This window comes from Leptonychotes weddellii, chromosome 13, assembly GCF_054177405.1.
Source record: "Leptonychotes weddellii isolate Sample4059 chromosome 13, ASM5417740v2, whole genome shotgun sequence".
In the NCBI taxonomy this organism is placed as follows: Eukaryota; Metazoa; Chordata; class Mammalia; order Carnivora; family Phocidae; genus Leptonychotes; species Leptonychotes weddellii.
Genome location: NC_138381.1, coordinates 50451321 through 50474463, shown reverse-complemented (window position 1 = coordinate 50474463; position 23143 = coordinate 50451321). Strand labels below are relative to the sequence as shown.

Genomic DNA, 23143 nt, shown 5'->3' with positions numbered 1-23143 from the left:
GGTGACACTCTCCATCTTTACATCTATTTTCACATCTTTTCCTTAATATTTTTGAACATAATTAATCTTAGTTATTTTAAAATCCTTGGCTATTAGCTTTAATATCTGTATTATCAATGGGTTTATTGTGGGTTTTGGTCAAATTATCTCTTATCATGCATAGTAATTTTTGATTGAATGCCAGGCATTGTGTGTAAAAAGTCATAGAGGCTCTAGATGTTATAAATGGCTATTATCTTATTCTAGAGAAGGGTTACTCTTTTCTCTGCAAGGCAGAAAAATTGAAGATTGATCACCTTAATCTAGCTGAGCTGAAGTTGGATCACAGTTTCATAAATCTCAGTCTACCTCTGGATGGTCCCTGTTCCTTAGGGGCACCCCTCAAGGACTTTAACTGAGACTGTGTTGTGTTTACTTTTTCTTCAGAGTCTTCAATTCTGATCTTTGTTTGCACAGTACTGTGAGACTTTAGAAAACTCTACATTGCTTATAGATGCTTATGGCTTAGCTTTTTCACTTTTCACCTTGCTATATATCAGAGTAAAATGAGTCAAATGTTTGAGGACCTTCAAGTCTTTGATTTTGACCCTGTAGCCCTCACAAGATCCCATAAGCTCTATCCTGATCCTTCACATGGGCAGGTATAACCAGGAAAGTGTTGATGAAGATCAACTACTCACCTTCCTGAGTTTTTCTTTCTTTCTCTTTTTAATTTTAGCTTTTCTAGTTCTCATTACTTTCATATCTCTCTGATGCCTTTATCAGTTTAGTATTTTATTAGCTTTTCTTGATATTATTCAAGGAAGTATTAGTTTGCTATTGAGCATTTAATTCTACTTGGATGTCCTCAATAAATGTTTATTTGCAAAAATTAATGGCTTTTAGAAGCACATGATATCATAGGTCTGACCTATGATTGCAATTTAAGTCTTTAACTACTAAATTTGACTTAATAAATGAAAGCTAAGTATTAGAAATTAAAGAATGACTATATATGGCCTTTGGAAGAATAATTCAAAGTTGATAGGGGATCTTTAGGGCTTGTCATTAAAGTAAAGAAAATGAATTATTTTTAGTTTGTAAATTCCTATTGATTTTAGAGCAGTCACAAAACTCCAATACTCATATAATTAGTATGCTGTGAGAGCATATTATTTTTATCTCTAAGAGAGAAATTGATTTCTGAGAGCCTTGATACCTTAGAAAGATTTTGGAGAGACAAAAGTAAAACCTTAATGGTTTAGGAGAGGTATTAGTACATGCTTTTTTAGTGTTATTGGGGTTGTATTTTCCTTTCAGTGATTTGACAATATACAAAAGGGGACATTTTAGAAATAAATGAAATGATCTTATTTAACTCCAAGCACAGATTTGGCAGAGCAGAGATACAAAGACATAATGTGAATAGAGAGTTAAATTACATGAGCAGTATTATAAAGAAATCAGCCCATATCTTCTTGGGAATCACACATCTCCTTACCCCAGAACAAAGTATACCTTCCACAAACCAGAAGGTAGATTTGCTGCATATGACTCTTGTATAGGTACAAATCACTGCATTTCATCTAGTAAAAGGCACTATTGATTTTAAGTCATTCCATTATTTTAAGTGCCAATATATGAAAAAGCGATGTCAATTAAACAGTTATATGGTGTTTTCATATCACTAAGAATTCATATTTTGTTGAAAGAACTCTGTTGTACTTACTTAAACATATACTTCTATTATTTATCACTCCTGTACATATTCAAAAAGGAAAGTATTAGTTTAATATTTTGGATTGGGCTTTTCTAAACTTAATCACCTTCAGAGTACAACTCCACTGAATCACTGTGACTCACTCATCATCATCTGTGTTTTCCCACACAGTATCAGCCTCTGTGCCCTCAGGAGTGCTAATGTTGAATCATTTCTTAAAAGAATGTATCAATATTGTCTATGGGATTTCTTCCAGGCTGTTGGCATACATTCTGTGCATTTTGATGGTATCATCAGATGGTTTATCTGACAACAACAAAGGCTCAGTATTCTTTCTTCAAATGATCTGCAAGTGGTTTGTTGACCAGAGCATCAAAGGGATGTCGTTCTATCTAGCCCCCAGGAGGCACAGCCAGGTCTGTGCATAGCAGGCAGTGATAATTACATAAGAACTGCTACCTGGCTGGCAGAACTGCACGACCATCCTGATTTCAGATTTGTTAAGTTGGGCAAGCTGGGTTTTGTCATTTTGTCAATATGGCAGACATTATTATATATTACGGCCACTTAATACCCTGTACGTGACATGTCCTGTATCTCTGGCCACAGATATACATGTTTTCAGGCAGACAGTATGGAGAGAATGGATGAATTTAGCACACTGCTTGACATTATTATTTGATATTTGGTGCTTATGGGAAGATCATTTTAACATTATTGAGTGACTAGGAACATAAAGAGGCACTAGAGACTCTGAAAGTGGATGACAGAAAAAAGATGTGTTGTTTCCATTGATTTGCCTGAGAGATTTTTGTAGTCTCTTCTCATATAGCTGGAGTTGTTCTCCAAGTTACATAACCACATATGTGAACATCACTCCCCACCCCACCCTTGTCCTTCCCCTACATGCTCATGTCTTATTCATAAACAGTTAGGTGCTTTGTTGGTTTGGTGAACCAAAATCTCCCCTACTATTGCTTCTACATCTTCCAGAACCCAATCATTATCATTATTATTGATTCCTACTCTTTTAAAGCTTTAAACGATACTGTTATTTTGTGCCATTTCTTAATTTCCCTAAAATTCTGAATGTCATATTTTTAAAAATTTCAAATAATTAACAATCATTTTGTTTTGAAATTGTTGCTTATAATTTTGTGAAGTCTTTGAAGGTGGTTGGAAGAGCATGAAGACATTATAAAATGAAAATTAGACTCACAGAGTAAGATTTGGTTACTGAGTTTGATTACAACCAAATCGTTCTCAGTGTTCTAAAGTGGGGGACTATTTAGAGAGCAGCTGTCCTCTTGATATTGCTGCTGCCACTGCTGCTTCTTCGCTACTAAAATTTTTATTAGCCTGACTCTTAGTTGCAAATGACAGAAATCCAATTCAAATTGGCTTAAGCAGAAAAGGGAAATGATTAGCTCATAAAAGTAATAAGTCCTGGTGTGGCATTGGATCAGGTATGGCTGGATCCAGGGGCTTATCACTCTCACCATTTGCTTCTGCCTTCCTCTGTGCTGCTCTCAGTGAAGCTGTCTTTTACTTGGCCTCTACAGCTCCACACTTAGCTTCTAGTAATTTAACAATCTCAGAAGAAAGGTTTGTTTGCCCAGTATTTCCAGTCAGAGTCCTAGAACCAGATCTCTTTGGTCTTCTTAATTTGCATGTCTATTTAGAAGCACTTACTGTGGCCAAGAGGGTGGATTTTATCGGGTTGGCCCTTTTTTAACCTTCCTGGATTACCTTCCTACTCTGGAACTATGTGGACTCAGAGTGAGGCTTCCCAAAGTAAAAGTCAAGTAGCTGGACAAAGAAGGAGGATGTTGGGTTAGCCAAAACAATGGATTCTCTTTGCTGGCACTATTAAGTAGAAGCCGGTGGTCTACAGCACATGTAATCTAGTTGGCTTATGTGAACAAGTAGGGAAAGTAAAAACTACAGTAGTGAATCTGGAACTCGATCCGGGGGAGTAGATCCCTCACCTCAGCTCTGACTCTCTCAGGCTTGTAGGGTAATAGTACTTCCCCACTTCAAAATGATGTCAATCAAGTCTGAAGGGGGACTAGATGATGACATGCTATGGAGGCAGGGTGTCAAGATTGGAAGAGTCCTTCCCTGGGCGTCAGAGTCCCAGGTGCTATTTTCAGCTCTGAGAACATAGGCCAGTAAGTTTTCTGCTGCACTGTGAGCTCCTGGAGGGTAAGGACTGTACTTGATCCTGCCTTTTAAATATTTTGACTCTTTAAATTTTTTTCTTAGTCTCTCCTTCTAGATCTGTTAGATATATGTTGGGGCCTCTCACGTTATCCTCTGTATCTCTTCTCTTTCATTATTTTTAGTACATGCTCTTCCTGTGCTTATTATTCTAGGTGATTATCTTAGCTCTGGATTCCAGTTTACCAGTTTTCACTTCTAAAAAGTATACTTATTTGGGCGCCTGGGTGGCTCAGTTGTTAAGCAACTGCCTTCGGCTCAGGTCATGGTCCCAGGGTCCTGGGATCGAGTCCCACATCGGGCTCCCTGCTTGGTGGGGAGCCTGCTTCTCCCTCTCCCACTCCCCCTGCTTGTGTTCCCTCTCTCGCTGTGTCTCTCTCTGTCAAATAAATAAATAAAATCTTAAAAAAAAAAAAATAAAAAGTATACTTATTTAACATAGCTTTCATACCATATTCTGCATTTCATGTCTATATTTTCTATTTATTTTTGAAATCTGCTTTTTCTTTTAAAGAATTTTTATTTATTTATTTGACAGAGAGAGACAGACACAGAGAAAGCACAAGCAGGGGGGGCAGCAGAGGGAGAGGGAGAAGCAGACTCCCCGCTGAGCAGGGAGCCCGATGCAGAGCTCGATCCCAGGACCTTGAGATCACGACCCAAGCCGAAGGCAGATGCTTAACGACTGAGTCACCCAGGCACCCCTGAAATCTGCTTTTTTTAAAAAAATTGAACAATGTTATATTCTTTTTTTTTTTTTTAAAGATTTTATTTATTTATTTGACAGAGAGAGAGCGACAGAGAGAGAGGGGACACAAGCAGGGGGAGTGGGAGAGGGAGAAGCAGGCTTCCCGCCGAGCAGGGAGCCCGATGTGGGGCTCGATCCTGGGACCCCGGGATCATGACCCGAGCCGAAGGCAGACGCTTAACCATCTGAGCCACCCAGGCGCCCCGAACAATGTTATATTCTTGTCTTAAGGAGTCAGTATTGTCATTTATTTCTTCAAGAGTTTATACATTCTTATATTTAAGTCCTTCTTGTCTTTTTCTATTATGAAGACTTCCAAAGTGTTAATTCTTCTTGGTTGCTTTTGCTGACTCTTACGGGTTTCCTTGTGTAGTCTGTAGTTTTAGGCTATGAGTTCATGTTCAGGGAGAGTTTCTTGTGAGTTCTGAGAGTGTCTTTGGTGGGTGAGATATTGCTGTCACTGTCACTGATCTGCGCTTTCTGGATGGGGGGAGTGGAGCCCCATACCTATGTGTAGTACAGGTTTGTGTTTCTGATTTCTTGGTGATTATTTTTCCACCAATGTTTTAGTGAAGGTGACCCTCTTCTTATAACCATGCTTGCAGCTTATGGTTTTAGTTCTTACCCGCTGATGGGAATAAAAATCAAAGCTCCTAATTTGTATATCTGGTTTCATTTCCTCAGTTTTATCTTTGTTTCTGGCATCTGAAGATTTCCCTCTTTTAATGATCTAGAGCTCAGTTGTATAATACAAACATTTTTGTTATGTTTTCCCAATGTATTTTTTTCCCTGTATCTGTTGTATTTCCCATCTTGACCAGAAGTCACTTACTTATTTTGCATATCTGTATTTCCTAGTATATTGTCTTTCACATAGTGGAAATTGCACAGGGCACAAAGACACAAACACACACATAAATATATTTTTAAAATTTAGTTATATGCTTAGTAACTGCAAAAGATTTTTCCAGTTAGAAGAATTATAAGGCTGGCAGAAGAAACTAGATTTGTTACATAGAAAGGAAGAAACTTGAGTTTGCCTCAAGTATCATCCTCAGTCATGTTCTTATATTTTGAATAGACATCTATGTATCTGTTAAGCAGACATTACATAGATGGGTCTACGGTATATATATCATCCTGCAACTTGATCTTTTTGTTCAAATGTATTTTAGAGATTTATCTGTGATGAGATATATATTTAGCTCATTTATTTTTAAATGCTGTATAGTATTCCCTTTTAAAATATATTACTGAGTTACTCATTTATTTTCCTATTAATGAGTATTTGGAGTATTATTAATTTTTTATTACAGACTGTGTCACAGTAAACATGTTCTTTTCACACCTGTGCCAGAGTTTTCCTGTGTATCTGGAAACATTTGGGTCCAGTTGGTAGTTATGTCAGTTTACACTTCAGCAATATGTGAGAATTCCTGCTGCTTCACATTCTCTCTACAACTTGATAAGTCCTTGCCAGTCACATTACTGGGTGTAAGAGGATATTTATTTTTAATATGCATTTCTTTGTTTCTATCCGATCCTGCCATAGAACATTAAATTTCTGAGCTCTGGTTGTTCTTCCAGTAAATGCCTTTTTGCTTAGGAGAACCAGATTGTTTCTCTGGGACTTGTGATTTACATCCCTATCTTTTTTCCCTGCTGAGATTTCACTCAGTGCAACTAGAAATGCTGGGGTTCAGCTTATGCCCTGGGTCTGACAAGCAGCATGGAGGAGGCTAACACCCCTGGTTCAGTTAACACCCCTGGTTCTCCTCCTTCTTTGAGAGTAGCCTGGTCTAATGAAGGCAGGTAGGAGTAACACATGTTCCTGGACTATCTGCCCCTGGCTGACTGCACTCAGTACATGTCCAGAAAAGGTCTAGTGAGACTTTTTTTCCCCAAACATAAGAGAAAAAGGCAGCAAGTCTTGATGAAAAAAAAAAAGGGATTTAGCAATAAGAAAAATGGATTGTTTAATTAGAAGAAAGTGCTATGTCCATTTTTTTTTTATAACCTCTGTCAGCTTTTCTCTCCTTATCTTGGATGACTTAAAATGACTAAAAAGGGGTGCCTGGGTGGCTCAGTCGGTTAAGCGTCTGCCTTCGGCTCAGGTCATGATCCCAGGGTCTTGGGATCGAGCCCCACATTGAGCTCCCTGCTCAGCTGGGAGCCTGCTTCTCCCTTTCCCTCCGCCTGCCGCTCCCCCTGCTTGTGCTCTCTCTCTCTGTCAAATAAATAAATAAATAAAAATCTTTTTAAAAAAATAAAATGACTAAAAAAATCTTTTGCCGTGATATATATACAAAAACAACATATTTTAAGATTTATTTATTAGAGTGAGCGAGTGTGTGCGGGTGTGAGGGGCAGAGGGAAAGAGAATCTTTTAAGCAGACTCTGCTCTGAGTGCAGAGCCCCATGTGGGGCTCCATCTCACGATCCTGAGATGAAGACCTGAGCCAAAACCAAGAATCAGCCACTTAACCAACTACACCATCCAGGCGCCCCACAAAAACAACATATATTATGTGTCAGTTATGAAGCATAATAGAAAAATATATACCTATGAAGCTAATATCCAGCTTAAGAATGAAAACATTACAGTGCTGTTAATTTTCCTCTCCAACTCCTTTGCTGCATTTTATGTTTATCATTTCCTTGCTTCTTCAAAATAATTTGCTACATAATGTATCTCTAAGGCACATATTGAGTGCTTTTGCTTGGTTTTGTGTTTTAAAAATGTAGTATGCAGTCTTTTGGTTTTCTTTGTTTATCCAATGTTATTGCTAATTATGTTCTTGCATATGTAGTTGCAGCTGATTCATTTTCATCATGCAATGTTACATTGTGTGAATATAACACAAGTTATTTTTTCAGATTCCTGTTGATAGATATTTGGATGGTTCCCAGTCTTTTCTCCCCCATTAATATAAACTTACCTCCTAATGGAGTACAATTGCTAGAGTTCTGGGGTCATAGGATTTGCTGGAACATCTTAAACTTCAACAAAACTTCAGTTGTTTTTCAGTGGTTAATCTGCAGAGTGTGAGAGTTCCCATTGCTCCTCACCCTTGCCAACATCTGGTATTGTCAGAGTTTTACATTTTTGACACTCTTATGGTCATGAATTGGTATCTCATTGTGGTTTTATTCTTAATTTCCCTGATTACTAACAAGAAAAACTTTTCCTAAATTTCTGTGTGAAATACTTATTCATGGTTTTGCCCCTCTCCCCCCTGCTCCCTCCCACCCTGCCATGGATTGTTCTCTGTCTCTGCTATTGCTACCAAAACTACTGCATCACAAGATCTTAATAGATCTTTGAGTGATTTGTCACTGGGCTTGCCTGGGTGATTTATGAAAGCATTTAGGCCATTCGTATGCTAGGCTTGGCTGCAAGCTGAGTCAGGTTCAAGTGTGTTCTACCTGTATTCATTATGTGGTCCACTCTGAAGGATCAAAGGCCAACTGAGGCATACTCTTTTAATTGTGGATAGTTGTAGTGAGTAAGATCAACACAAATTGCACAAGCACATTTTAAGGCTCTGCTCACATTGTTTCTCCCACTGGCCAAAGTGAGCCATAGATAAGCCCAAGTTGAGTGTATTTGGTTCAGATGGAGCCATGGCAAGAGTGAGGATGTCTCATTCTGTTACAAGTCAAGAATTTAAACTGAGAAAAGTAAAGGGATGGAAAAATATATTTCATGTAAATGGAAACCAAAAGAGAGCCACTTAGCTGCTATAGGTAGCTATACTTATATCAGACAAAATAGACTTTAAGTCAAACACTGTCACAAGAGACAAAGAACATTATACAATGATAAAAAGGTCAATCCATCAGGAAGATATAACAATTGTAAACATATATGTACTTAACATCAGAGCACTTAAGTATATAAAATAAACATAGAACTGAAGGGAGAAATGGACAGTAGTAACTGTGGGGGTAAGAGAATTCTGTACCCCACTTTTAGTAATGGATAGAAGACCACAGAGGATCAATACAGACACAGAGGACTTGGACAATAGTATACAGCAAATGGACCTAACAGACAAATACAGAGCATTCCACTCAACAGCAGAAGAATACCTGTTTTTCTCAAGCACACACAGAACTTTGTCCAGGACGGGTCATATGTTAGGTCACAAAACAAGTTTTAACAAATTTAGAATTATTGAAATCACACCAAGTATCTTTACTGATCACAATGGAGTGAAGGTAGAAATCAGTAGCAGAAGGAAAACTGGAAAAATCACAAATATGTGCAATTAAGTGAACATTCTTGAACAACCAATGGGTCAAAGAAGAAATCAAAAAGGAAGTTAGAAAATACTGAGACAAATGAAAACAAAAATACAACATAACAGAACTTATGGCATACACCAAAACAATACTAAGATGGAAATTTATTGTGGTAAGTGAATACATTAGGAAGAAAGATCTCAAACAAGCTAACTTTACACCTCAAGAAGCTAGAAAAAGAACAAACTAAACCCACAGTTAGCAGGACAAAGAAAATAACAAAGTTTAGGGCAGAAATAAATGAGATAGAAAATAGAAAAACAATATAAAAAAATGAATGAAAATAAGAATTTTTTGAAAACATAAAATTGAAAAATCTTGGGCTAAACTAATTAGGAAATAAAGACAAAAGACTCAAAATCAAATATGAAAGGGGACATTACAACTGATGCTACAGTAATAAAAAGAAGCATAAGAGACTACCATCAACAATTCTACACCAACAAACTGGATAAACCAGAAGAAATGGAAAAATTCTTAGATACATACAAGCTACCAAGACTAAATCACGAATAAATAGAAAATCTGAACTGATCTGTAACTCCTATGGAGGTTGAATCAGCAATCAAAAAACTTCCAGCAAAGAAAAGGTGAGGACCAGATGGCTTCATTGGTGAATTCTACCGAATGTTCAAGTCTGTGATCCACATTGAGTTAGTATTTTTGTATGGTGTGAAGGAGGGCTCCAACTTCATGCTTTTGCATGTGAATATCCAGTTGTTCTGCACCATTTGTTGAAAAGACTATTTTTCCCCTAGCAAATTGTTTTGGCACCTTTGTTGAAAATTAAGTAGACATAGATGTATGGGTTTTTTTTCTAGAACATCAGTCTATTCATTTGGTCTGTATGTCTGTCTTTATGCCAGTGCCACACTGTCTTGATTATTGTGGCTTTTTTCCCCCAGTTTTTATTTAGAGTAAGCTAACATAGAGTATGATACTAATTCAACACTTACATACAACACTCAGTGCTCATCTCAGCAAGTGCACTCCTTAATCCCCATCACCTATTTAACCCCCCACCTATAATTCCCCCCACCCACTTCCCCTCTGGTAATCATCAATTTGTTCTCTATAGTTGAGACTGGTTTTTGGTTTGCCTTCCTCACTCCTTCTCCCCTCCTTTGTTCGTTTGTTTCTTAAATTCCACATATGAGTGGAATTATCTTTCTCTGATTGACTTATTTCGCTTAGCATAATATCCTCTAGTTCCATTCATGTCATTACAAATAGAAAAATTTCATATTTTTTGAAGGCTGAGTAGTATTACATTGTATATATATACCATATCTTCTTTATACATTCATCTGTCGATGGACATCTGGGCTCTTTCCATAGTTTGGCTGTTGTGGACATTGCTGCTATAAACATTGGGGTGCAGTTCCCCTTTGGATGACTACATTTGTATTTTCGGGTAAGTCCCTAGTAGTGCAATTGTTGGGTGGTAGGGTAGCTCTATTTTCAACTTTTTGAGGAACCTCCAGACTGTTTTCCAGAGTGGCTGCCCCAGCTTGCATTCCCACCAACAGTGTAGGAGGGTTCCGCTTTCTCTGCATCCTTGCCAACATCTGTTGTTTCCTGACTTGCAAATTTTAGCCATTCTGACTGGTGTGAGGTGGTATCTCATTGAGGTTTTGATTTGTATTTCCCTGATGCCAGGTGATGTGGAGCATTTTTTCATGTGTCTGTTGGACATTTGGATGTCTTCTTTGGAGAAATGTGTGTTCATGTCTTCTGCCCATTTCTTTACTGGATTTTTTGTTTTTTGGGTGTTGAATTTGATAAGTTCTTTATAGATTTTGGATCCTAGCCCTTTAATATGTCATTTGTGAATATCTTCTCCCATTCCATAAGTTGCCTTTTAGTTTTGTTTATTGTTTCCCTTGTTGTGCAAAAGCTCTTTATCTTGATGAAGTCCCAATGGTTCATTTTTTGCTTTTGTTTCCCTTGTCTCTGGAGACAAGACAAGAAGTTGCTTCAGCCGAGGTCACAGAGGTAGTTGCCTGTGTTCTCCTCTAGGATTTTGATGCATTCCTGTCTCCCAGTTAGGTCTTTCATCCATTTTGAATTTATTTTTGTATGTATTAAGTTTTGAAACCGGGAAGTGTGAGTCCTTCTTTTTCATGATTGTTTTGGCTGTTCTGTGGTGGGTTTTTTTTTTTTTTTTTTTGCATTTCCATATGAATTTTAGGATCAACTTATCAATTTCTGCAAAAAACAACTTGGGATTTTGATAGAGATTGTATTGAATCTGTATATCAATTTGGAGAATATTGCTGTCTTAAAATTAGTAAATCTTCCAATCTATGAATAAGGAATATCTTTCCATTTATTGATTTCTTCATTTATTTCTTTTTACAGTATTTTATAGTTTGCAGTTTGTAAGTCTTGCACTTCTTTATTAAGCTTATGTTTATTTTTTGATCTTATGAATGCAATATTTTATTCTTGGTTTGTTACTTGCATTTGTATAGGAAAGCAACTGATTTGTATATATTGATCTTTTTAACTTAAAGGTTGAAAATGTATTAGTTCTAATAGCTTTTTAGTTGTTTGCTTAGGAATTTTTTAAATACTAGATCATATCATTGTAAACAGAGACATTTTTAGTTCTTCCTTTCCCATCTGGGTGCCTTTTATTTCTTTTTCTTGTCTAGTTGCCCTGACTGGAACCTTTAGCATATTGTTAAATATAAATGGTGAAGAGCAGACATCCTTGTCTTGTTTGTGATTTTGGGAGGAAAGCTTTTAATCTTTTACCATTGAGTATAATGTCAGTTGTAGGTGTTTGCTAAACACTATCAGCTTTAGGAAATTCCTATTTTGATGAATATATATATATTTTTTTTAATCATTGAAGGGCCTAAGTTTTGTCAAAAGCTTTTTCTGTGTTTATTGATAGGACTGTGTGGTGTTTGTCCTTAATTCTCTTAATGTGGTATTATACATTAATTGATTTTCTAATGTTAAACTAACCTTCCATTCCTGGTCACTCTGTGCAATTCTTTTATATGTTGCTGGATTCAGTTTGCTGGTATTTTGTTGAGGATTTTTGAATATCTATAAGAACTATTGGTATATAGTTTAATTTTCTTGTGTTATCTTTGTTTTTGGAATCGGGACAGGACTGGGTTTGTCTCATAGAATGAGTTGCAAGTACTGTTTCATATTCTCTTTTTTTGGAAGGAGTTTGTAAAGGATAGGTATTAATTCTTTGAATGTTCAGTGTAAATCTTGTGGGCCTAGGCTTTTCTTTTTGGGAAGTCTTAAAATTGCTACTTTTATCTCTTGTTATAGATATATTCAGATTTTCTATTTCTTCTTGAGTCATTTTCAGTAATTTGTGTCTTTTTAGAAATTTCTAAGTTATCTAATTTGTCTGCATTCGGTTTTCATAGTACATTTGGCCCTTGAACAACATAGGTTTGAACTGCATGGGTCTACTTACACATGATTTTTCTTGATAAATAGGGTAAGTACTGTAAATGTATTTTCTTTTCCTTATGATTTTCTTAACAGCATTTTCTTTTCTCTAGTTTACTTTAAGAATTCAGTATATAATACATATACAGAATACGTGTCCACTGTTTATGTTATTAGTAAGGCTTTGGTCCACAGTAGGCTATTAACAGTTAAATTGTTGAGGAGTCCAAAATTATAAGTGAATTTTTGATTGCATGGCCCAGCCCCTGTGCTGTTTAAGGATCAATTGTATTTCCTTACAATCCTTTTGATTTTTGTAAGATCAGTAATGATGTAATCTCTCTCATTCTGGTTTTAGTAATTTGAATATTCTCTTTTTTATGGGTCTAGCTAAAACAGTATGTCAGGCTTTGTTATCTTGTTGACTACACTTGAAATTACCAAGGTTTTAAACTTTTTTCATACCCAACTCTTTTTGCTTTATATACTTGTATTACTCTTTATAATTTCTTGTTCTTTTTTTTTTTTTTAAGATTTTATTTATTTATTTGAGAGAGAGAGTGAAAGAGAGAGAGAGCACAAGAGGGGGGAGTGGGAGAGGGAGAAGCAGACTCCCTGCTGAGCAGGGAGCCTGATGCGGGACTCGATCCCAGGACTCCAGGATCATGACCCGAGCTGAAGGCAGTTGCTTAACCAACTGAGCCACCCAGGCGCCCTTCTTGTTCATTTTTTAGGACTGTCTTTTCTTCATTTATCTTTTGAACATCCTAAACTTAATTATTTAAAAAAATACTTATCAATCTATATTTTTAAAGATTTTATTTATTTATTTGAGAGAGGGAGAGAGAGAGAGATCATGAGCAGGGTGGGGAGGAGCAGGGGGAGAAGCAGACCCCTTGCTGAGCAGGGAGTCCGATGAGGAGCTCCATCTCAGGACCCTGCGATCATGACCTGAGCTGAAGGCAGACACTTAACTGACTGAGCTACCCAGGCGCCCTCATTATTTTCTATAATTTAAATTTTATCAGGATGAATTCTTTCCCCCAGTGGCTGATTTTATTGTCTTTCTTAGCATTTGATTTCTTTAGGTATTTTTGAATTTTGATTTGCAGATGCACTTGGGGTGGAACGATTTTGTTTTCTTATTCTATACATGCCTACTTCTTCCTGGCTTTTTCGTGTTTGTGGTTGCCTATGCCTGGCTCCCTGGAGCCCACTTCATTGTCGGGAGTTAGCATTTGTTCTTCCTGCCTTCTTAGACTCATAGTTATAACCCATCACTCCAGGCATTTGTGGCGGAAGTTCCATTTGGCTCCCATTCACCATTGGTGGAGCCTCCTGCCACCTATTGGCTTCAAGGGGTAACCTGGCTCCAGCACCCATCTTGTGTTGACCGCTGGACTCCTAACTTCCTCTGCCTTTCTCTTGCTCTGGAGCCCAACAGACTCAAGGCTTGCCACTTTGTTTCTGATCTACTGCATGTTTACAGAGGGTTGTTTGGTGTATATTTTAATGGCTTTGTTCTTTGTTTAGAGCAAAGGAGTATTTCCTCATCTGTGAAGAGATAGTGATAATGGTACATATGTCCTTGGATTATCCTAAGTATTAATTGAAAGTCTATATGTAGAGGGGTTATAGCTATGCCAGGCATATGTGAATATTCAGGTAATGTTAACTATTCATGCAGTTAAGAGAGAGCAGGAATTCATGCAGAAATTGTCAAACTACACTCAGTTGTAATTGTTATTAATTTATTCAGACACCAACTACCATGTATTATTATTGACATTGAGTATCAGTGGATACATTTTAGCCTGGTAGCATCTTTGAAATAGTGGCAAATCAGTGCAATAGTCAGATATTTGTATTTGATATTGTGGTGCTAAATTCACTTTAAATTCTGTGCAGCATCCTAGAAGCAGTTGAAATGTTCTTCCACAGAGCATTTTCTAATCAATGTTAGACATACTCTCCCTCGGGCGCCTGGGTGGCTCAGTTGGTTGGGTGACTGCCTTCGGCTCAGGTCATGATCCTGGAGTCCCTGGATCGAGTCCCACATTGGGCTCCCTGCTCGGCAGGGAGCCTGCTTCTCCCTCTGACCCTCCTCCCTCTCATGTGCTCTCTTGTCTCTCTCATTCTCTCTGTCTCAGATAAATAAATAAAATCTTAAAAAAAAAAAAAAGACATACTCTCCCTCCTGTGAACGAATTGCCCACCTGTAATTCTTTAATGGAATGTATTATATTTCTTATTAATTTATGTATGGTTCTTGTCCATACAGTGAGCATAGGACTTACCGTCTAAACTGGAACATTTTCAGGAGTGGAAGGTGGTGCTATTGATAATTATGCCAGGATGGGGGGCATGATATCTTGGGTTATCCAGGGCAATAATGGCTACTTTCATTACCTTCCTTTCTGGAATGTCTTAGGAATCATTCTTATATTCTTTTTTTTTTTTTAAAGATTTTATTTATTTATTTGACAGAGACACAGCGAAAGAGGGAACACAAGCAGGGGGAGTGGGAGAGGGAGAAGCAGGCTTCCCGCCGAGCAGGAAGCCTGATGCGGGGCTCGATCCCAGGACCCAGGGATCATGACCTGAGCCGAAGGCAGGCGCTTAACGACTGAGCCACCCAGGCGCCCCTGAATCATCCTTATATTCTGCAAAGTACCCATGACAGTCTTGATGGTAACAAGTGGTCAGTAAGTATTTTGTGCAAGAATTACCAAATAGCAAGTGGACATATGCAGGCAGTGCATTATTTTTGTTATTTACAGACTTTTAAAATTTGAAGTATTGAAATTATTTATACGTTTTCTAAATAATAATCTAATTTGTCTGCTTAATTAGAACGTCAGTAACACAAGTGTTTGACAGTATGCATGTGAAAATTCCACTAACTCTGAAGGGAAATCAAACTGATTCAGAGGATTCATTTGAAAAATCAGTGCACTATTACCAAATTTTCTACAGAAATACAAACCATTTCCATATATTATCTGTCTTGTTTTAATATAAAATACTATTAAGAGCGTCTTTAATTAAAATAACTTAAAATCCCGTTGTCTGTTACAGTTAGTGCTTGGATATAGTTACAAAGCCAACATGCACTGGAGAGTAGTGCCACATACTCACTATTCTTCATTTCCTCTTGATTTCTCTGATGTGTTTTAGAGTCCAAGGTTATTCTTCTTGGCTCTAAAATTTTTTTATTCCAAACTCAGAAAGGAGGCATGTGACTGATGTGACATTTGGGGCGTTTGGGACTGGGCGTTGTATTAAGACAATCAGAATAATCCATATATTTTGATACTGTGCCAAGGATATCAGCTTAAATTTATATCAAAAGGAGTGTTTTGTTGGTCAGAATACATCTTGCGAATTGACATTTGAAAGGATCATACAAAACCTCCCTGTCTGTCCTTCTTTGTGTCATCCTGTCTTCTGTCATATCATCCATCTCCTTTGTTTTGCATTTGATAGAATATTATATTTGATTCCTTTTTTTGTCTGGCCACAAAACCTTATATGGGCTGTTAGGTATCTTTTATATTTTTGTTTTATTATCTAAAGGGAATCCGATAGTTACTAAGTTGTATTTTGAAACTTCTCAGTGGAAAAATTTTCATCTTTTTTTCCCCAATACATAATAATGTGAATTCAGGCTTTCTTGTTTTTTTAAACAAACCATTATTGAGATAATTACTAGGGATTAGCAAGACAGATCACTTTGGTGGCAGGAGAAAAGCCTTGGTAGCCAGATGATTTCAGTTTGACAAGCCATGGGGTGTTATTAGACGTGAAATGCAAGCTAGCCTTGGCAGTGCTTATGTCTTGTGCAATAATACTTTGCTGAAGGCATCAAGTCTAAGCTGTTCATCTGCATAGATGTTCAGAGTATTCTTGGGACCTAGGTATGATAAGTTGTATTTACATCCTACAAAATGAATGTAATGTTATTGAATTTAGTAGGTAAGTGCCTATCTTAAGGACATATAAATACCAAATGACTGGAAGGAAATGGATATGAGGAAATGTGTTTTGTTTATTTGTTTGTTTTTTTAATATATGAAAGAAAAAGAGAAAGGAGTTGTCAAGTTAGAGAACTACACTCACGCTAGTCAAATAGCACTGTAAAAGGAATAATATGTGGATCAAGAACTGTAACACTAACTTAAGGTGTTTGAGGCTTCTCTGTAATTCAGAGATGTGCTTATGCAATTCAGGGCCACAAACATATACTGAGCCAGAGGCTCTGTAGACAATAGAAAATTAAGGATCAGTAATTCACAATCCTTGTCATCAGCCACATAAGGGGAGACCTATATATAAATAAAAATATATAGTATAAGGTGTTGAATCATGTAACAAAGATACGCACAAGTACAATGAATTTTATGTAAGACACAACTGGTCCTTTGGGAGCAGGAGGTAAGCAAGGAATGCTTTTCTCAAGGCCATGAAGTCTCTTTGAGTTGAGTCATAAAAGATGGGTAAGAATTAGATTGAAAAAGGAGAGATGGATAGTAGGGAAGTTGTTCCAAGGTTGAGGGACCAGCAAAAGTGTGGGGCTGAGAAGCAGCAGGGGCATAGTGTTCCAAAGAACTTGACAGGAGCGTAAGATTGGAGGTGGTCAGATTTAATAGGAGTAGGGGGAGAAAATAAATTCAAGAAATGTTGAGCACCTGGGTGGCTCAGTCAGTTAAGCATCTGACTCTTGATTTTGGCTCAGGTCATGATCTCAGGGTCCTGAGATGTCGGGCTCCGCTCTGGATCTCCCTCTCTCTCTCATCCCTCCCCCCTCTCACTTTCTCTCTCTCAAATAAATAAATAAGTAAAATCTTAAAAAAGAAATGTTAACTAGATTAAAAATGAGCAAAACCTGGTGACAGAGTGTATAGATGTGATGTAAAGGATGAAATGATGCTAACTCCTAGGTCTCTGTCTCAGGCAGTCAGGGCCGCCAGTAGCCCAAAAGGTGTCTTTGTTTGAATCAGAAGAAGATGCATTTTCTGACTGGCAGATGTTAAACCTGTGGTAGGGGGAGTGGCATGTGTGCAGAGTGGATTTTGACCTCCACTTGCCCATTGGCTTGGTGCTCCTGTGCAGTGTCTGGTCTGAAGAACTGTAAAGGGCAGATGGGGGCAAGTGGGTGACCAGTCATGTCATTAGTGCAAATAGGAAGAGAGAGTGGAACTGGGGGGCAGTGAAAGGGGCAATGATGAGCTCAGTTGTGAATGTGTTCAGTTTGTAGTATCTAGGGTCATTGTCCAGGAGGACATATCAGGGAAGAAGTTTGGGTATATGATTCTAAAACACTGGAGACTATAGATGATTTAGGTCTGCTAAATTTTTTTTTTAATTATGTGTCAGTTGTAGTTAAAATTATTCAAAGTGAATTATTGCTCCAGTGGTACTCATATAATGCTAAGGGGTAATTTCTCTAAAATGGTTAATCTGCTTATCAAAAATGCATTCCAGATAACTTTCAAAGAATGTCTGCTAGTGTTTATTCATTTATTTTTTAAATTTTTATTGAAGTATATTTGATATACAATATTATATTAGTTTCAGGAATATAACATAGAGATTTGACAATTATATACATTATGAAATGGTCACCACAATAAATGTAGTTACCATCTGTCACTGTACATTATTATAATATTACTGATCTTATTTCCTATGCTACATTTTCATCCCCATGATGTATTTGTTTTATAACTGGAAGTTTGTACCTCTTAATTGCCTTCACTTGTTTCACTCATCCTTCTATGTCCCTTCCCTCTGGCAACCACCGGTTTTTTCTCTATATCTGTGAATTTGTTTGTTTGTTCATTTGTTTTGTTTTTTAGATTCCACATATAAGTGAATCATATACTATTTGTTTTCTTCTATCTAACTTACTTCACTTAGCATTATACCCTCTAGGTCCATCCATGTTGTCATGAATGCCAAGAATTCACTTCTTTATATGGCTGAGTAATGTTCCATTGTGTATATTTACGTATATATATATCACATCTTCTTTACCCATTCATCTGTTGAGGGACACTTAGGTTGCTTCCATATCTTGGCTTTTGTGAATAATGCTGCAGTAAACACAGGGGTGCATGTATCCTTTTGAATCAGTGTGGTGGGTTTTTTTGGGGGGTGGGGGGTTGGGGGGAGTAAATACCTAGAAGTGGAGTTACTGGGTTGTATTGTATCTCTATTTTTAATTTTTGTGAGGATCCTCCATACTGTTTTCCACGGTAGCTGCACTAGTTTGCACTCCCACCAACAGTGCAAGAAGGTTCTCTTTTCTCTATATCCTCGCCAACACTTGTTATTTATTGACCTTTTTTTTTAAAGTAGGCTCCACACCCAGCATGGAACCCAACATGGGGCTTGAACTCATGACCCCACAATCAAGACCTGAGCTGAGATCGAGAGTTGATGCTTAACTGACTGAGTCACCCAGGCGCCCTTTTATTGATTTTTTGATAACTAGCTGTTTTGACAGGTGTGGGGTGATATCTCATTGTGACTTTGATTTGCATTTCTCTGATAACTAGTGATGTTGAAAATCTTTTCATGTCTCTGTTAGCCATCTCCTTTGGGAAAATGTCTATTTAAGACTTCTCCCCATGTTTAATTGGATTCTTTGCTTTTTTGGTGTTGAGTTGCATGAATTTTTTGTTTTTGTTTTTTTTTAAGATTTATTTATTATGGAGAGGGAGGGCAGAGGGAGAAAGAGAGAGAATCTCCAGCAGACTCCCCACTGAGAGTGGAGCCTGATGTGGGGTTTGATCCCATAACCCCAAGATCATGACCAGAGCCAAAACCAAGAGTCTGATGCTCAAATGACTGATCCACTCAGGTGCCCTGAATTCTTTATATATTTTAGATATTAACCCATTATCAGATATATCATTTGAAAATATCTTCTCCTGTTCAGTAGGCCACCTTTTTGTTTTGTTGATGTTTTCCTTTGCTGTGCAAAATCTTTTTAGTTTGATGTAGTCCTATTTGTTTATTTTTGCTTTTGTTTCCTTAGCATGAGGAGACAGAATTCACAAAAATAATACTAAGGCTGATGTCTAAGAGATTACTGCCTACATTTTCTTTTAGGAATTTTATAGTTTCAGGTCTTACATTTAAGTCTTTAATCTATTTTGAGTTGTTTTTTTGTGTATAGTGCATGAAAATTGTCCATTTTCATTCTTTATTCTTTTGCATGTAGCTGTTCCACTTTTCCCAATACAATTTATTGAAAAGACTGTCTTTTTATCATTGTATTATATTCTTGCCTCCTTTGTCATACATTAACTGACCACGTATGTTTGGGCTCATTTCTGGGCTCTCTATTCTCTTCTGTTGATCTGTGCATCTGTTTTTGTTCAGTAACATACTGTTTTGATTACTATAGCTTTGCAGTATAGTTTCAAATCTGGGATTGTGATACCTCCAGCTTTGTCCTTCTTTTTCAAGATTGCTTTAGATATTCAGGGTCTTTTGTGGCTTTAAATAAATTTCAGAATTATTTGTCCTAATTGTGTGAAAAATAGCATTGACATTTTGATAGGGATTGCATTGAATCTGTAGATTACTTTGGGTAGAATGGACATTTTAACAATATTAATTTTTCCAATCCATGAACAGAGATTATTTCTATATTTATTTGTTTCATCTTCAGTTTTTTTCATCAATATCTTATATTTTTTAGAGCACAGGTCTTTCAATTCCTTGGTTAGATATTTTCCAAGGTGTTATATTATTTTTGGTGAAGCTTTAAATGGGATTGTTTTTGTAATTTCTTTCTGCTACTTTTTTCATAGTGTATATAAATTTTGTATCCTGTGACTTTACTGAATTCATTTATTAATTCTAATAGTTTTCTGGTGTTGTCTTCAGGGTTTTCTATATAGTTGTCCCTTGAACAATGTGGGGATTAGGGGCACCAATCCCAATGTAGTTGGAAATTTACATATAACTTTCAGCCCCCCAAAATGTTAACTACTAAGAGCCTACTATTGAACAGAAGACTTACTGATAACATAAACAGTCAACCCATGTTGTGTATATTATATGTATTATATGCTATATTTTTACAATAAAGTAAGCTAGAGAAAAGAAAATGTTATTAAGAAAATTCCATAAGGAGGAGAAAATACATTTACAGTACTGTACTGTATTTATGTAGGTGAACCTGTGTAGTTCAAACCTGTGTTGTTTGAGGGCCAGCTGTATATAGTATCATGTCATCTGCAAATAGTGAAAGTTTTACTTCTTCCTCATCAATTTGGATGCCTTTTATTTCTTTTTCTTGTCTGATTGCTGTGGCTAGGACTTAATATTATGTTGAATAAAAGTGGTGAGAGTGGACATCCTTGTCTTGTTCCTGATTGTAGAGAAAAAGCTTTCAGCTTTTCATTGTTGAGTATGATGTAAGCTGTGGTTTTGTCATATATGGCCTTTATTATGTTGAGGTATATTCTCTCTAAATCCAGTTTGTTGAGAGTTTTTATCATGAATGGATTTTGAGTTTTGTCAAATGCTTTTCCTGCATCTTTTGAGATGATCACATGATTTTTATTCTTCGTTTAAGTGTCATGGTGATTGACTTGCAGATACTGAACCATTCTTGCATCCCTGGAATAAATCCCACTTAATCATGGTGAATGATCCTTTTGATGTATTGTTGGATTCAGTTTGTTAATATTTTTTTGAAGATTTTTGCATCTGTGTTTATCAGGGATAATGGCATGTGATTTTCTTTTCTGTGGGACTTTTGTCTGGTTTTGGTTTCAGGGTAATACAGCCTCATAGCCTGAATTTGGAAGAATTCCTTCTTCTTATATTTTTTTGGATAGTTTGAGAGGGATAGGTATTAACTCTGCTTTACATGTTTAGTAGAATTTACTTGTGAATCCATCTGGTCCTAGACTTTTTTTTGTTGGGAGGTTTTTGATTACTGATTTAATTTTGTTACTAGTCTACTACTGTTTATTAACATACCAAAGAATGGTCATGATAAATTGGATTCGTAATTTTTTTGTTTTCTCTGTTCCAGATTGCTGTGCTATGCCTTGTATGACAAAAGTCCTCTCACCAAGAATACCTTTGCTTTGACACTGGTGGACAGTCAGACCATGTGAGTACAGAATCTGAATAGGTAGACTGCAGTGAATCCGAATTGGTTAAATCAGCTAAGCAAAAAAGAACCCGCCCCCCAAAAAACCCCCACAAAACAACCAAAAATGTTGTGATAGATAGACCAAGGAAATAGTATCTGTTTTCTTTGTGATATAATTCTAGATGAGGTAGAAAACTCATCTCTTTTCCCCATTAACTTATTATTTTAGTGGGGTCTATAAAAGCAACAGTGAAATTTTTATGTCAGCTCATTTTTCAGGGTATTTATGGCAACCAGTTAGAAGTTTAATGAAAGCGTTTTTTGGGGTTTGTTTTTGTTATTCTAAAGGGGCAAAACTCCTAAACTTTTTTATGTGGCACTATTTTGCAGAAAAACACTGCTGAGGAGTGCTAAAGTGGCAATGAAACAGCCCAACAGAAAGAGGAAGCTTAGTATGGATTCCAAAGAGCATTTGAATCAGGATGGGTGCTTGGTAAGATGTCAGTTCCTGGGCCCTTCCTTCTAGTTTGTGCTCACTGTGGAAATTTACAATGTAATTGTATAGTTTGTGTAACCACAGCAGAGGTTGTTTCTTCAATGACTAGGAGCTGGTTACTTGTGGTTGAGTTTTATATACAGAGGTATAGAATATAAATGTCATTAAAGCCTGATAACATTTTAAAGGGTAATATTCATTTTAAAGTGAAAGGAGACCTTTTTTCTTTTATTTTAAGAACATTTTAATGCATATCCTTTGAACACATTTACATGTACATGTATTTTAAATATAGCATATTGCATACATGTAAATCAAATGTACTATGTATATCTCACATGATATGGTAATTAATACAGTTATATCTTATGATATGCTTTGACTGGCCAGTGTTGTCCAAGATTTTATGCTGGTATTTACAGACACAGTGCATTGCTATGATAAGATAATTACTTCTGTGAAAAATACAGGATTTATCTTTCATGATGAATGCTTTGATACTTAAGATTTTATCAAATAAAATTTCTTAAATCTCCTTTTCTCTTAATTCCCCACTAAATATAGCACATATAATTTATGTCCTATTAGAAAGAGGTATTTCTCCAACTGAAGGTAATTATTTGATGAAGAATCTAAAAAAATTCTAAAAGATAAAAAGAAAAAATAATTTACCACCCCTTGCAAAATCAGTTATCTAACAGTCATTTAAGGAGGAGCTTTAATTTGATGTGGACACATAGACTAAAAGGTTAAGAGTAGTTATTACTGGGCGCCTGGGTGGCTCAGTTGGTTAAGCGACTGCCTTCGGCTCAGGTCATGATCCTGGAGTCCCGGAATCGAGTCCCGCATCGGGGTCCCTGCTCGGCAGGGAGTCTGCTTTGCCCTCCGACCCTATCCCCTCTCATGTGTTCTCTCTCATTCTCTCTCTCTCAAATAAATAAATAAAATCTTTAAAAAAAAAAAAAGAGTAGTTATTACTAGATGATTGGATACAGATGCTTTTTTATATTGTCTTTCTATTCAAATACTTTACCATTAACATGTGTTACTTTTTGAACTAGAGATAAAGTTATACATAGGTATAGGAAATTGCCAGGAAGAAAATCCATCAAATATTAGTCCTGGTATATC

At 36.7% G+C, this 23143-nt stretch overlaps 1 long non-coding RNA gene across 1 annotated transcript in view; it reads left to right on the top strand.

Annotated features, from left to right (window-relative positions):
* Positions 1–22917, top strand: part of LOC145716796 (uncharacterized) — a 79338-nt gene extending 56421 nt beyond the window's left edge. Inside the window, exons 2-3 of the long non-coding RNA XR_014139699.1 lie at positions 21454–21534; positions 21907–22917. This is a non-coding gene — a long non-coding RNA (uncharacterized LOC145716796). The remainder of the gene's footprint in view (positions 1–21453; positions 21535–21906) is intronic.
* Positions 22918–23143: the final 226 nt, after the last annotated feature.